At 49.0% G+C, this 15,951-nt stretch overlaps 1 protein-coding gene across 1 annotated transcript in view; it reads right to left on the bottom strand.

Moving 5' to 3' along the window:
* The window catches only part of GRK1 (G protein-coupled receptor kinase 1), an 88,491-nt gene that overhangs the window by 37,247 nt on the left and 35,293 nt on the right, over positions 1–15,951 (bottom strand). The window lies entirely within an intron of this gene.

Genomic DNA, 15,951 nt, shown 5'->3' with positions numbered 1-15,951 from the left:
TTGTGTCCGTGGGGTAGGTGTTAAAGCAACAGTAACATCTGCAGAAGAAAGACCATCTTCCAGCCAAACTAAAATGTCTACTTCTTTTAGCGGACAATGTGATAAGATCCCTTTCTTACGGCCACGCCAATCGCTGCAAATTCCAGATGAGGCACAAAAACAGCAGGTGCTACAACGGATATCAAGTGCTCCTTTAAGTGGGCTCTCCTCCACATCAACTTCAACATCACAAATACTCCAGTCCTCAAAGGTGTCACCCCAATAGCACTTGCTTCCTCACAGCTCCCAAATCTCCAGCTGCCCGTCTGAGTGTGAAGTAGAACAGATGGTTGAGTCTGCAGAGCTGTTTACTCATACTATAGCCTGGGAATCAGAGGTCGGCTCCAGCGCTTCTGTGAATCCAGACGAGGAAATGATCTGCACTGATGCCCAGAATCTTTATGAGTCGGATCCAGGACCAGGCGCTGAAGGTTCTGACCATAATGTAGACCCTCATTCCCAAACTGTAACTCATGTTGGTGGAGACAATGAGGAAGAAGATGATGAGACTCAAATACCTGGTTGGAGCGACAACTTTAGTTTTTTGTCAGGGCAGGAACAGGTTGGCTCTGAGGACGACGGGTGTGATAACGCACAGGGTGATGATGATGAGGTTGGAGATCCCACTTACTGTCAACCCACAGTCAGCCAAGAGATGAGGTCAGCAGAGGAGGTGGAGGAAAATGCTAGTGACGACGAGGTCAGGTTGCGCCTTCCTGGACAGAGACGTAGTACTGGAAGCACGTCAACAACTGCATCCTCAAACACAACTCTGCCTCTCACCACAAGTCGTGGTGGCTCTTCAGGTCGCATGGGTGCTAAGCCTTGCATAGCCTGGGCATTTTTTCAGATCGATAAAGATGACCCAACTCGTGTTATCTGTAACATTTGTCAGCTAAAGCTAAGTAGAGGACAAAAAATACATAGTTTGAGTACTTCATGCATGAACCGGCACATGGACATGAAGCATAAGTAGCAGTGGGAAGCTCACTGTGCTACAATGCGACCTAGCCGGCCGGGCCAACCACCGTCTGCCATATCTTGTGCATCCGCGGCCTCTTCATCCTCTGTGACTGGGGGGACAGCAGTCACACCTGTTTTGGGACGCAGACCTGCCACCTCTTTACCCGCAACAGCCAGCGTGATTGGCAGGTCATCATTTTCTTTGGAGGTGGTAATACCAGCTGGTGTTGAGCGCTGTCCGACATCGATAGCACCACCTTTGGATCAAGGCAACCTAACATGTCCGCCTGCATCTTCCTCACAGACCGGCAGTTTGCCGGGGACACCCTTATCAACCCCGTCTAAGCACAATAGCCAGCCCTCGGTCCCTCAGATGTGGACAAGTAAAAGACCATTTCCTCCTAGCCATGAGAAAGCTAAGAGGTTGAATTTCACCATCTGCAAGCTCTTGGCTACAGAAATGCTGCCTTTCCGCCTGGTGGACACAGAGGATTTTCGAGACCTTATGTCCATCGCAGTGCCCCAGTACCAGATGCCCAGTCGGCACTACTTCTCAAAGAAAGGTGTGCCTGCGCTCCACCAGCATGTCGCACACAACATCACCGCTTCTTTGAGAAACTCTGTGTGTGACAGGGTGCATTTCACCACAGACACTTGGACGAGTAGGCATGGACAGGGGCGTTACATGTCGCTGACTCTGCACTGGGTAACTATGGTGACAGCAGGACAAGGGGCTGCTGTCCAAGTCTTGCCGTCCCCACGAGTTGTGCGTCAATCCTCTTTATCTCAAAGTTCCTCCACTGCTTCTGCCTCCTCAACCTCCTCTCGGTCCTCCACCTGCACCCAAAGCCTGTCTGGTCATGCCACAAGCTTTCTAACTGCGCAGAAGGGATCCTGCACACCTCCTTACTATGCTGGCAGTAGGGCTCAACGTCATCAGGCGGTTTATACTTTGAAATGTCTGGGAAATGTGAGTCACACAGCTGAGGTGAGGAGTTGTGGTCAGCTCTGGAGAACCAATTTCATGAATGGTTGTCTCCACTGGACCTGAAACCAGGGAAGGCCATGTGCGACAATGCTGCAAACCTGGGTGCGGCCCTTCGCCGGGGAAATGTCACACACGTGCCTTGTATGGCTCACGTGTTGAACCTGGTTGTCCAGCAATTTTTAGCCCACTATCCCAGACTAGATGGCCTTCTGCAGAGGGCACGGTCGCTGTGTGCTCACTTCCGCCATTCGCATCCCGCAGCTCAGCGACTTACATCTCTACAGAAGTCGTTGGGCCTGCCACTTCACCGGCTAAAATGTGATGTGCCTACCCGGTGGAATTCAACTCTGCACATGTTGCAGCGACTGTGGCAGCACCGACCAGCACTGGTGCAATACGTTCTGACGTATAGTCTGGGCCAACGAGATCCAGAGGTGGGGCAAATCACGCTGGAGGAGTGGTCTCAGATTAGGGACCTATGCACCCTTCTGCACAGTTTTGAAATGGTGACGAAGATGTTTAGTGCTGACGATGCCATTATCAGCATGACTATTCCGGTGATTTACATGTTGGAGCACATGTTAAACAGAATTCGGAGTCAGGTGGTGGCACAAGAGGAGGTGGAGGAAGTAGAGGAGGAGGAGTTGTGTGCGGAAGGGCTAACATCTGCAAGGTCCAGACGGTCAGCAGCACAAAGGCGGCAGGCATGTGAGGGTGGGGGAGATGGTTTTACCAGGGCGCATGGTAGCAGCCAAACTAGTGAGGAAGGTGCAGGAGCCCAGGAAGAAGTGGAGGACGAACTGATGGAAGACTCATCAGATGAGGGAGACCTTGATCACATTTCTGTTGTGCGAGGTTGGGGGGAGAGGACAGAGGAAGGAAGCATGATTGTTACCTCGCCACCAACACAACAGGGACTTGGTGCTCCTGGATGCGCAAGACACATGAGTGCATTCTTGCTGCACTACCTGCAGCATGACCCTCGAATTGTGAGAATTAGAAATAATCCTGACTACTGGGTTGCCACACTGTTAGATCCCCGGTACAAAAGTAAATTTGCAGAAATTATTCCTGCCATAGAAAGGGATGCACGCATGCAGGAGTATCAGCAGAGACTGTTGCAGAATCTTACATGTGCTTTTCCACAAAACACCAGTGGTGCACGTAGTGAATCTTACAGTTCCAAAATGCCAACCGTGGGACCGTCGAGTGTTCAGCACTAGTGTTGAGCGATACCTTCCGATATCAGGAAATATCGTATCGGATTGGATCGGACCGATACCCAAAAAGTATCGGATATCGCCGATTCCGATACCGGAAACCAATGCAAGTCAATGGGACACAAATATCGGGATGAAAATAAACCCTTTCTTTCCTTGTAGGTTAATTCTACATGAAGTAAAACAACTAAGAATAATGTAGAATGTATTACGCGAAAAGCCGGCAATTCATAAGCGGCATACACCGGTACCCGACAATTTACAACAGAAAGAAGAGAGCTTCACACATAGATTAGATAGATAGAAACATGTCAGTCACATATATATGAAGTACAATGACAGTGTTGCTTACTGTACTTGTCATTTAGTGTAAAGGATTTATTTAAAAAAATAATTGTGTTTTCATGCACTGTCTCTTTAAAAAAGCCGGCCGGCAATTCAGCAGCGGTACCCGACAATTTATAACAGACAGAATAGAGCTTCACACATAGATTAGATAGATAGAAACATGTCAGTCACATATATATGAAGTACAGTGACAGTGTTGATTACTGTACTTGTCATTTAGTGTTAAAATAAAGGATTTATTTTAAAAAAAATTGGCGTGGGGTTCCCCTTAATTTTAGTCTCTAGCGGAGGTTAAGCAGACGGCTGGGGCAGATGTTTGAAGCCTGGGAAGGGGGTAATACCCACGGAGCTTCCCAGGCTACTAATATGAGCCCCCAGCTGAATACCTAGCCTTTACTAGCTATTAAAATGGGGGACCCCCTCAAAAAAATGATGTGGGGTCCCCCCTAATTTAATAGCTAGCAAAGGCTAGGCAGACAGCTGGGAGCTGATATTAATAGCCCAGGAAGGGTGCCATGAATATTGGCCCCCTCCCAGGCTAGAAACACCAGCCGTCAGCCGCCCCAGAAATGGCGCATCCATAGGATGCGCCAATTCTGGCACTTAGCCTCGCTCTTCCCACTGCCCTGTAGCGGTGGCAGTGGGGTAATAGGGTTGGGGTTGATGTCAGCTTATAATGCCAGCTGACATCAAGCCCGGGTTAGTAATGGAGAGGCGTCTATAAGACACCCCCATTACTAACCCCATAGTCAAAGTTAAAAAAAAAAACACAAAACACCCAGAATAAAGTCCTTTAATTTAAATAAACACACAATTCTTTATTGTTCTAAATTAAACTCTACTTACCATCACGCCCATTCCAGCTGAAGCCAACGATCTCCTGCAATAAAAGAAAAATAATAAAGCAACCTCATCCTTACCTTTCCATGGTTCCCAGGACAGCTTCAGCTCTGCTACATCGAGATGACAGGCTGGACCGCAGCAGAACGCTGCCATCCAGCCTGTCATCCCGCAGACACTAAGAAGCGCAGGCATGCTTGTGCTCCTCAGTGTCTCTCTGTGACGGCATCCAGATGAGCCGAGGTCATGTCCAATGAACTCAGCTCACCTCATGCACGTCACTGACAGCGTGGGAGAATTCTCCTGCACTCAGCGCTTCAGCGTGAGAATTTTCCCACGCTGTCAGTGACGTGCATGAGGTGAGCTGAGTTCATTGGACATGACCTCATCTCATTCACGTCACTGACAGCGTGGGAAAATTCTCACGCTGAAGCGCTGAGTGCAGGAGAATTTTCCCACGCTGTCAGTGACGTGCATGAGGTGAGCCGAGTTCATTGGACATGACCTCGGCTCATCTTTATGCCGTCACAGAGAGACACTGAGGAGCACAAGCAAGCCTGCGCTTCTCAGTGTCTGCGGGATGACAGGCTGGATGGCAGCGTTCTGCTGCGGTCCAGCCTGTCATCTCGATGTAGCAGAGCTGAAGCTGTCGTGGGAACCATGGAAAGGTAAGGATGAGGTTGCTTTATTATTTTTCTTTTATTGCAGGAGATCGTTGGCTTCAGCTGGAATGGGCGTGATGGTAAGTATAGTTTAATTTAGAACAATAAAGAATTGTGTGTTTATTTCAATTAAAGGACTTTTTTCTGGGTGTTGTGTTTTTTTTAAATACTTTACTAGAAATTCATGGTGGTCATGTCTAATATTGGCGTGACCCCATGAATTTCAGGCTTAGGGCCAGCTGATAATGCCAAGCTGGCCTTAACCCCTTTATTACCCAGTTAGCCACCGCACCAGGGCCCTGGATGAGTTGGGTACAGCGCCAGAAGATGGCGCTTCTATGAAAGCACCATTTTCTGGGGTGGCTGCGGACTGCAATTTGCAGCGGGTGGGGCCCAGAAAGCTTGGGCCTCCCTGCGCTGCGGATTCCAGCCCCCAGCTGCCTAGTTGTACCTGGCTGGACACAAAAATAGGGCGAAGCCCCACGTATTTTTTTTTTTAATTATTTCATGAAATTCATGAAATAATTAAGAAAAAAAGGGCTTCCCTATATTGTTGTGTCCAACCAGGTACAAATAGGCAGCTGGTGGTTGGGGCAGCCCGTTCCTGCCTGCTGTACCTGGCTGGACACAAATATAGTGCGAAGCCCCACGTCAATTTTTTTTAAATTATTTCATGAAATAATTTTTTTAAAAAAGGGCTTCCCTATATTGTTGTGTCCGGCCAGGTACAAATAGGCAGCTGGTGGTTGGGCGCAGCCCGTTCCTGCCTGCTGTACCTGGCTGGACACAAATATAGGGCGAAGCCCCACATCAATTTTTTTTTAATTATTTCATGAATTTCCTGAAATAATTAAAAAAAAATTGACGTGGGGCTTCGCACTATATTTGTGTCCAGCCAGGTACAGCAGGCAGGAACGGGCTGCGCCCAACCACCAGCTGCCTATTTGTACCTGGCCGGACACAACAATATAGGGAAGCCCTTTTTTTCTTTATTATTTCATGAATTTCATGAAATAATTTAAAAAAAAAATACGTGGGGCTTCTCCCTATTTGTGTGTCCAGCCAGGTACAGCTAGGCAGCTGGGGGATGGAATCTGCAGCGCAGGGAGGCCCAAGCTTTCTGCCCCCCCCCCCCCCCCAGTGCAAATTGCAGTCCGCAGCCACCCCGGAAAATGGCGCGTTCATAGAAGCTGGATGCTGTACCTGGCTGGCATACAAAAATATGGCAAAGCCCACGTCAAAATTTTTGGGAAAAATTAATTAAAAAATAAATAATAATTTAGGGACTGCATCTTTATTAACTCCTCAAATGTCATTTAGTGTTAAAATAAAGGATTTATTTTAAAAAAAATTGGCGTGGGATCCCCCATAATTTTAGGCTCTAGCGGAGGTTAAGCAGACGGCTGGGGCAGATGTTTGAAGCCTGGGAAGTGGGTAATACCCACGGAGCTTCCCAGACTACTAATATCAGCCCCCAGCTGAATACCTAGCCTTTACTAGCTATTAAAATGGGGGACCCCCCAAAAAAAATGACGTGGGGTACCCCCTATTTAATAGCTAGCAAAGGCTAGGCAGACAGCTGGGGGCTGATATTAATAGCCCAGGAAGGGTGCCATGAATATTGGCCCCCTCCCAGGCTAGAAACACCAGCCGTCAGCCACCCCAGAAATGGCGCATCCATAGGATGCGCCAATTCTGGCACTTAGCCTCGCTCTTCCACGCTGCCCTGGTGCGGTGGCAGGGGGTAATAGGGTTGGGGTTCATGTCAGCGCCAGCTGCCATGAAGCCCAGGTTAGTAATGATGGGCGTCTATAAGACACCCCCATTACTAATCTACAAAGTATTAAAAAGAAAAACACACACTACACCCAGAAAAAAATAATTTATTTGAAATAAAACACACAATTTTATTTAATTCTTAGTTTACTAAAAATAATAGTTACCTGTCCACGTTCCTGCGCTGATCTCCCATGCACAGCTGTCACATCTGGAGATGGTGACAGCTGTGCATGGCTGCTGTAAGCTCACGCTGCCGGGAACACGTCCGCTCCCGGCAGCGGGAGCCACTGACTGAGGTCACCGGAGTGCATTCAGGCAGCGCAGCTCCGGAGACCTCCTTTACGGCACTGCTGTACCGTGGGAATTTCTCACGATACAGCAGGGCTGTAAAGGAGCTAACCGGAGCAGCGCTGCCTGAACTCCGGCGAACCCGCTTATGCAATGACGGGGCTGCTTTACGGCCCCATCATTCTAGCAGCGGCAGCGGTTCAGAGCGGTCACATTCTATGTGGCTGCTCTAAACTGGAGATCATCGTGGGACACTCGTGGACTACTACGGAGGGGTAAGGATAAGGTTGTGGTTTACTATTTTAGATTTTATTACAGGAGATCGATGGCTTCGGGGAATTAGGTGTCTAGGTGAGTATAGGTGTAGTTTTTTATTTTTTACTTTATTTTAGGTGGCGATCGGCGGGGACAGGTAATGTATGAACTAATTTATTGTAGGTAACCACTGGCCACCAATGACATGTATTTAAAATTTATTGGGGAAACAGTAGGGCAATTTAAATAGCAGGATCAGGCTGATGGGAACTACTGCTCCCATCGAGCTGATCCTGCTGGCACGAGTGGATGGGGGACAGACATAGGCCGATGGGAGTAGTAGTGTCACATCGGCCTATGTCTGCCTGCACGCACACACCCGCAGACATCGCACACACACCGCACACACTCGCAGACATCGCACAGACACCGAACACACTCGCAGACATCGCACAGACACCGCACACACTCGCAGACATCGCACAGACACCGCACACACTCGCAGACATCGCACAGACACCGCAGACATTGCACAGACACGGCGCACACCCGCACACACCCGCACACATCGCACAGACACCCCGCACACACTCGCAGACACACGAAAAGACACCCCGCACACACTCGCAGACACACGCACAGACACCCACACACACCAATCATGACGGGCTGATCGTCTGGGAGGTGAGGCTGACCTGTGCGGCCGTGGGAAAGTTCATGTGAGTTCATTCAATGCAGTCAAGCATGAACTCACGTGAACCCTCTGAGGGCACCGCGGCTTCTTCAAATGAACAGCTGATCAGCATCACCTGATACCTCAGCTGTTCATTTGAAATAACCGGCGGGAAAGCGCAGCACAGAACGGGAAAGCCGGCGGTGAAGTCTTTTCACTGCCGGCTTCCCCGCCCGGGTCCTTCGCTCCCCGCTCCTTGGTGCTGTGCTCCCCGCCCGGTCCTAACTTACGATCGGGATGGGAGGTGGCGAGGGGAGCGGAGGATCGGGGTGGGAGGCTGCGGGGAAGCAGTAAGGGGCTGTGTGATTGTTTAAAAGCCGGCGGCTTTTTACCGCCCGCCGGCTTTTAAACGATCAGGAGAATTCTCCCACGCTGGGATGGCATTCTGATGACAGGCTGGATCTCAGCTGAGCGCTGCCATCCAGCTTGTCATACTTCAGAGACACTGCAGAGCGCAGGCATTATAGGAACTTCCGATTCCGGTATTCGATATTGTAAAAGTATCAGAATTAAGTATCGGAATTCCGATACCGCGAATATCGGCCGATACCCGATATTTCAGTATCGGAATGCTCAACACTATTCAGCACTCAAACCGTAAAAGAAACACAGTATCTGCTGGTAACATCAATTTTGCGGAATCATTTCACCACTTTTTTAGCCCATCCTTTGCAAGGCCACAGGAGACAAGAAGTCTGACACATAGTCAACGCCTAGAGACGATGGTACAGGAGTATCTCCAAGTAAACATTGAAGCCATGACTGTGTCACTGGACCCTTGCTCTTTTTGGGCTTCCAATCTGGATAAATGGCCGGAGCTAGCCACTTACGCCTTGGAGATCTTGTCATGCCCCGCAGCCAGCGTTCTGTCTGAACGTGTGTTCAGCGCTGCTGGTGGTGTGCTGACAGATAAGCGCACGCGGCTCTCCACTGATAATGTAGACAGACTCACGTTCATAAAGATGAACAAATCATGGATCCGAAACGACTTTTCTACCCCTGTGTCATCCTGGGGAGAGTAAAAGCTTGATGATTGGTTAAAATCACCTCACCAACCGTTTTAAGCTTTCAAATTACTAATCATGTTTATCTGTATCTTGGCTGGAAAATAATTTGGGCTTTGTAGCAGTGTGCAGCACTGATTCTAATAGGCCATCTATACTAAGCTCCACCAGATTTAAAATTACTAATCATGTTTATCTGTATCTTGGCTGGAAAATAATTTGGGCTTTGTAGCAGTGTGCAGTACTGATTCTATTAGGCCATCTATACTAAGCTCCACCACATTTAAAATTAATAATAATTTTTAGCTGCATCTAGCCCGGAAAATAATTTTGGGGCTCCGAGATGTGCAAGACACATAAGTGCCTTCTTGCTGCACTACCTGCAACATGACCCTCAGATTGTCAGAATTCGAAGTAATCCTGACTACTGGGTTGCCACACTCTTAGATCCCCCACACTCTTCGATCAACCTTTTCATTTTAATAAAGACCCAAAAAATTGTCATTTTTGAAATTATAAGCATTAGCAGGTTATTAGAAACTGAAATCAAACAGTTTTCAACTCAAAAGTTTATTCTAGGTGATGTTACATTTGCACATAGGACCCCTTGTTCGAAAGGAGCTTCTGAACTCTCTCGTCCATTGAATTTGTCAGGTTTTGGATGGTTTCTGCTTCAATTGTTTTGCATGAGGACAGAATACCCTCCCAGAGCTGTTGCTTAGATGTGAACTGCCTCCCGCCATCATAGACACTCCTTTTGATGATGCTCCAGAGGTTCTGAATGGGGTCAGGAGAGCATGGGGGTCACAGCATAAGTTTGTCCCCTTTTATGCCCATATCAGCCAGAGATGCAGATGTGTTATGTGCAGCATGAGATGGTGCATTATCATGCATAAAAATGATCTTGCTGTGGAATACACGGTTCTTCTTCTTGAACCATGGCAGGAAGTGCTGTTTGAGAAACTCCACATACATTATGGAGTTCATCTTTACCCCTTCAGGGATCCTAAAGGGGCCGACAATCTCTCTCCCCATGATTCCAGCCCAAAACATTACTCCACCTCCTCCTTGTTGGCGCTGTAGCCGTGTTTGCGTGGGGTGTCCATCAACCAGCCATCCTCCACTCCATCCATCTGGACCATCGAGCGTTGCACGGCACTCATCCGTGAACAAAACAGTTTTGAAATCAGTCTTCATGTAATGTTTGGCCCACTGGAGCCGTTTCTGCTTGTGTGAAGTGGATAGAGGAGGTCGACAGGATGGCGTACGCACAGCTGCAAACCTCTGAAGGACCCTGCATCTTGTTGTTCGGGGAACGTTGGAGGCACCAGCAGCTTCAAAAACTTGTCTGCTGCTATGACAAGGCTTTTTTGCCGCTGCTCTTTTAACCTGACGTAATTGCCTGTAGGAAAGAGTCCTCAATTTGCCCTTATCAGCACGCACACGTGTGTACTGTGAATCAGCTACATACTTCTTGATTGCCAAGACACTTCATCCTGATCATCGCACAATGTTGATTGTAGTCATGCCTTGACCTAAACACTCCACAATTTGTTGCTTCTCAGCAGCCGACACATCCTTTTTCTTTCCCATTTTGGCAGAAAATGTAGGCTGCTTAATAATGTGGGACAGCCTTCTTAAGTAGTCTGGCCTTTCATTGGACACACCTGCCAAACTAATTAGCACAGGTGTCTGCAATTGCTTACAGTGATATAAAGAGCCCTGACACACATCACCATCAATGAGTTTAACTGACAAACAAACAAATTCTTCCCTTATCACTCCTAAACACTTTTTGCATAATAATTTGGAACACAGTGTACATGTGCTTTTCCACAAAACACCAGTGGTTCACGTAGTGAATCTTACAGTTGTAACTTGCCAACCGTGGTCTGTATGGAGTTGTTCAATAAAGGGCCCAAAACTAAGATAACCTAGACGGGAGAGGTCTCTATGAATCCGAATTCCTAAGTATTTGATACCCTGTGAGGGCCAGGCAAAGGGAAAGTTGGACTGGATGGATTTTGGGAGGGAGACATCGAGGGCCTCAGACTTTGCTGCATTGATTTTAAAATTTGACCATGTAACAAAGTGATCTATTTCAGCCATAACAGCAGGGTTGGATATATGTGATTGAGTGATATATACTAGGACATCAGCAGCAAATAGAGAGCACTTGTACTCGGTGCCTCCCACCTCAATCCACCTAATATTGGGGTTATGGCGAATTGATGAGAGCAGGCGCTCCGTCACTAGGATGTATAAGAGAGGGGACAGAGGACATCCCTGCCTTGTCCCATTGGTGATTATGAAAGGTGATGAAAATGTTCTGACGCGCCCCCTGGGCCTTGGGACACCCGGAGGCGGACCCTTTTTGGTGGATGCTGGTGGTTGTAGTCTCCGTGGCAGCGACCCTGTTCCGTGGCTCAGGGCGGTCAAACCAGTGGCGGAACTATTTATGTGGTTTTGATGTTTAAATGTCCGACTACGCCACCCGTGGATTGCGGTCAGAGTGAACCGCCGCTGCAGGGCAGACCGCTGAGGCTGGTGTTGTGGGTGCAGCAGAGCGTAGCATAACTCCCCACGGGAGGAGTATAGTCTCAGGGCAGTGTATGCGGAGGATGGGGGTGATGGTGCAGGGCAGCAGCAGTAATGACACGGAGTCAGTGATGCAGTCCAGGGCCTTTACTCACAGTTCTTATTATCCAGATCACTTCTGCAGGTAACGGCTGCCCACGTCGTACTGTGCTTACCAGGTGAGGGGCTCAGACAACTCCCAGATAACTTTGGAGCACTTCACAGGACCCCCTTTGTGTGTCCTTTGTCTGGCCTTTCTTACCAACGCTTCTGTCCGGCTGCCTCGGGCCTCCTCTTGGTAAACTTGGCTCCAGTTTCCCTGACCCTATGTGGTGCCTTCCTAGCGGGTGTAGCGAGGGGCTGCGCCACATAAAATGTCACAGCCTCCGGTTTCTAGCTGAGGGTCGTTTCCCGCCTCCACTAGTTTCGGGGACCGGTCTCCCCCTTTGGCGTGCGGTGGCGACTCGCCCGTCCGCACCCCTGGGATCCCTTCGTTCCTCGTTCCTGGAGCCTTCTCCACTCCTCTTCCTTCCTTCTCCCTCTTCCAGGCCTGGGCCTCTGTTACTAGGCCCGCCTCCGGAGCAGAGCTCATGCAGAGCCCCTGCTCCCTGTCACTTCTGCTCAGACTTCTCTGCACTGAACTAAGATGGTGCCCACCTTTTATACTTCCTTCTCAATGCACCCAGGAACTGCTTCCTCCCTGCTCCTGCACTACAGGGTTCCCCTTCCTCAGTGTTCCCTCCCCCCACTCCAGCCAGGGACAGGGACTGTCGTGCCCATCTCAGAGGCATATTGGTCGCCCTGCCCCACGGCAATGTGGTGTAATGCATGCAGGGTCGGGGTCCTGATCCACACTCCATCCTTACCTGAGAGTGAGATATCACACCTCAGGGTGAGGTGCAATACCTCTGTAGCAACCAAGACCTCGGGGTGCTACAGTTCCATTTATCTTCACCCTAGGTGACGCATTGCGATACAAGGCCGTGATTTTGGCTATAAAAGGGTCCCCTAGACCCCTACCCCAAGCTTTTTAAGAGAATAATATATGCCAGGAGACTCTATGGAATTCTTTCTCAGCATCCAACGAGAGTATCTAATTACAAATTTTTAACTGCATCTAGCCCAGGAAATACTTTGTGCCTAGTAGCAGTGTCTGCTAGTCAGCGGATTATCCCAGCTGTTAAGCAAGCTACACCACCTGTAGTTTGGACACTTAATTTTTTCAAAGGAAATGCTTCGGGACCCCGGGATACTCAGTGAAGAGCATCAGGAGGCACCCCAAGGCATAGGGGCTGGGACTGGCGGTAGGACGCCTTGCTGTGGACCGCCGAGCTCGATCCTTATAAAAGCTTTTTAACTGCAGCAGCTTTAGTGGACGCTACTGGAGCTGGAATTACACGGCTGCTAGCATGAGACTTGCCCTCCAATAGATCCTTGTAAAAGGATTTAAAGTGTATTCATTCAAATTAGAGAGACAATTTAAATTAAAAAGCTTAGACCTGCCTCCACCACAGGGGGCTCGCTCGACCCACCAGCAGACAGGCACCAGTATTGGGAGAGGGGGGCTGGCCGTCAGGGTTCACCGCGGCTCTGGCACAAACCCGGCGACACGGAGGTGGCACGGGCAGGAACGGACTGGCCGTGTCGGCTTCTCACTTTTTGGATTTTAGAAGGGCATGACATGCCTATATCTGTGTCTCCCCCTCCTTTTACTCCTCCACCTCTTTTCTTTTCGCATGACTATATGTACTTGTCACTTTTCCATGTGTTAGTTATGTCTTCTGAGCAGTTTGTCAGCTTTTGGACACCTTTGAAGGTGTTTTCTATGTGTTTCTATGTGTTTTTGTTTGCCTGCCATTGGTTTTAACGGTGTTCAAAGGTGTTCGACGAACACAAGGGTGTTCGACGAACCGAACCGAACTCGAACACTACGGGGGTGGCTCAACACTAGTGCTAAGCTCATTGTTGGCCTATTGCAATAGATGAGTGGATGAGTGAGTGGGAGGCGGAGTCCCCCTTTATGGTAGCACCCGAGGCATCTGTGTCATGAGCGAGTAATGTTTGTGACAAATTGGTGGCAAGCAGTGGGATTAATTTGTATTAGTGTAGGGAGCGCCTGGTTTATTGGATTAACCCTTGCACTTACGGACTGGTGTAATCCTTGTGAGGAGCGCCCCATCTATGAAGAGAAACTCAATGCTTAATATTGTTTACGAAGACATACCTATAAACACTATCCCACCTTCTTGTTTTTCTTTTCTATCTTTTATTTGGCAAGGGACTGGTAAGATGGCAGTTGCTTATAAGAAGCATGAGAAAGCTGTGCAGATTCATCTGGGTGAAGTGCAAGTTTTCAATGGAATGAGAAAACCAAAGAGATGTTAATCTGAGCTTTGTTTAAGCACGATGCCAGGCACGAACACAATATGGTACCAGAGCCTGGGACCAGTGGATGCCCAAATATGAATCTGGTTCCAGAACTGCCCGATACAGAGGGTGCGAGCAGCAACCACAGCTCCCAGGGTAGAATGAACACTTGCCCCTCATTCTGCATAAAAAGTGAAAATATGACCCTCAAATTTGTGTACAGCTTGTGCTACGAGAATGCCAAGTGGAGCATGAGTTTGCAGACCAACAGGCCTAGGTCAAGCAGGAGGCTGCAGAGAAACATGGCCAGGCTGAGCGAGAGCAAAAAGATGAGAGAGAATACCAGCAGGAGTTAGCATACCGGTAGATCAATCTGTGCACACACCACCCTTGACAAGGACACCGCTGCCATAAAATTTCAGACAGAAGGCAGGAGTATCTGCTCCAAAACATCCATTCATCAAGCCTGGCAAAAGAATCGCCGATCCTGATGAATCACCCCTTTGTGTTTCAGTTCTTTCTGGTTTTCAAACTATTAGTATACTTATGTTTTAACTAGATGGTGGCCCGATTCTAAAGCATCGGGTATTCTAGCATATGACTCCCGACCCTCCTTTATAATGCCCCATGCAGGAAGTCACATTCCCCGTATATAATACCCCATGCATATAATACCCCATGCAGGATGTCACATCCCCCGTATATAATACCCCATGCAGGATGTCACATCCACCCTATATAATGCCCCATGCAGGAAGTCACATCCCACTATAGTGCCCCATGCAGGATGTCACATTCCCCCTATATAATACCCCATGCAGGATGTCACCTCTCCCCCATATAATGCCCCATGTAGGATGTCACCTCTCCCCCCATATAATGGCCCATGCAGGATGTCACCTCTCCCCCATATAATGCCCCATGTAGGATGTCACCTCTCCCCCCATATAATGCCCCATGCAGGATGTCACCTCTCCCCCCATATAATGCCCCATGTAGGATGTCACCTCTCCACCCATATAATGCCCCATGCAGGATGTCACCTCTCCCCCCATATAATGCCCCATGCAGGCTGTCACATCCCCCCTATATAATACCCCATGCAGGATGTCACCTCTCCCCCCATATAATGCCCCATGTAGGATGTCACCTCTCCCCCATATAATGCCCCATGTAGGATGTCACCTCTCCCCCCATATAATGCCCCATGTAGGATGTCACCTCTCCCCCCATATAATGGCCCATGCAGGATGTCACCTCTCCCCCATATAATGCCCCATGTAGGATGTCACCTCTCCCCCATATAATGCCCCATGTAGGATGTCACCTCTCCCCCCATATAATGGCCCATGCAGGATGTCACCTCTCCCCCATATAATGGCCCATGCAGGATGTCACCTCTCCCCCATATAATGCCCCATGCAGGATGTCACCTCTCCCCCATATAATGTCCCATGTAGAATGTCACCTCTCCCCCATATAATGCCCCATGCAGGATGTCACCTCTCCACCCATATAGTGCCCCATGCAGGATGTCACATCCCCCCCATATAATGCCCCATGTAGGATGTTACGTCTCCCCCCATATAATGCCCCATGCAGGATGTCACCTCTCCCCCATATAATGCCCCATGTAGGATGTCACCTCTCCCCCCATATAATGGCCCATGCAGGATGTCACCTCTCCCCCCATATAATGCCCCATGCAGGCTGTCACATCCCCCCTATATAATACCCCATGCAGGATGTCCCATCCCCCCATTGTGCCCCATGCAGGTCCCCTATTGCCCCATACAAAAAAAAAAAAATCCAATACTCACCTCACTTCTCAGCTGCTGCTCCGGACTCCAGCGTAGCCGGCATCTTCACGCTGTGCGCTGTGATCGGT

This window comes from Phyllobates terribilis, unplaced genomic scaffold (genome assembly GCF_046119375.1).
Source record: "Phyllobates terribilis strain yellow unplaced genomic scaffold, ASM4611937v1 Scaffold_2__4_contigs__length_985480577, whole genome shotgun sequence".
Taxonomy (NCBI): Eukaryota; Metazoa; Chordata; class Amphibia; order Anura; family Dendrobatidae; genus Phyllobates; species Phyllobates terribilis.
Note: the sequence above shows the minus strand (reverse complement) of the source record. Positions and strands in the feature narration are given on the sequence as shown.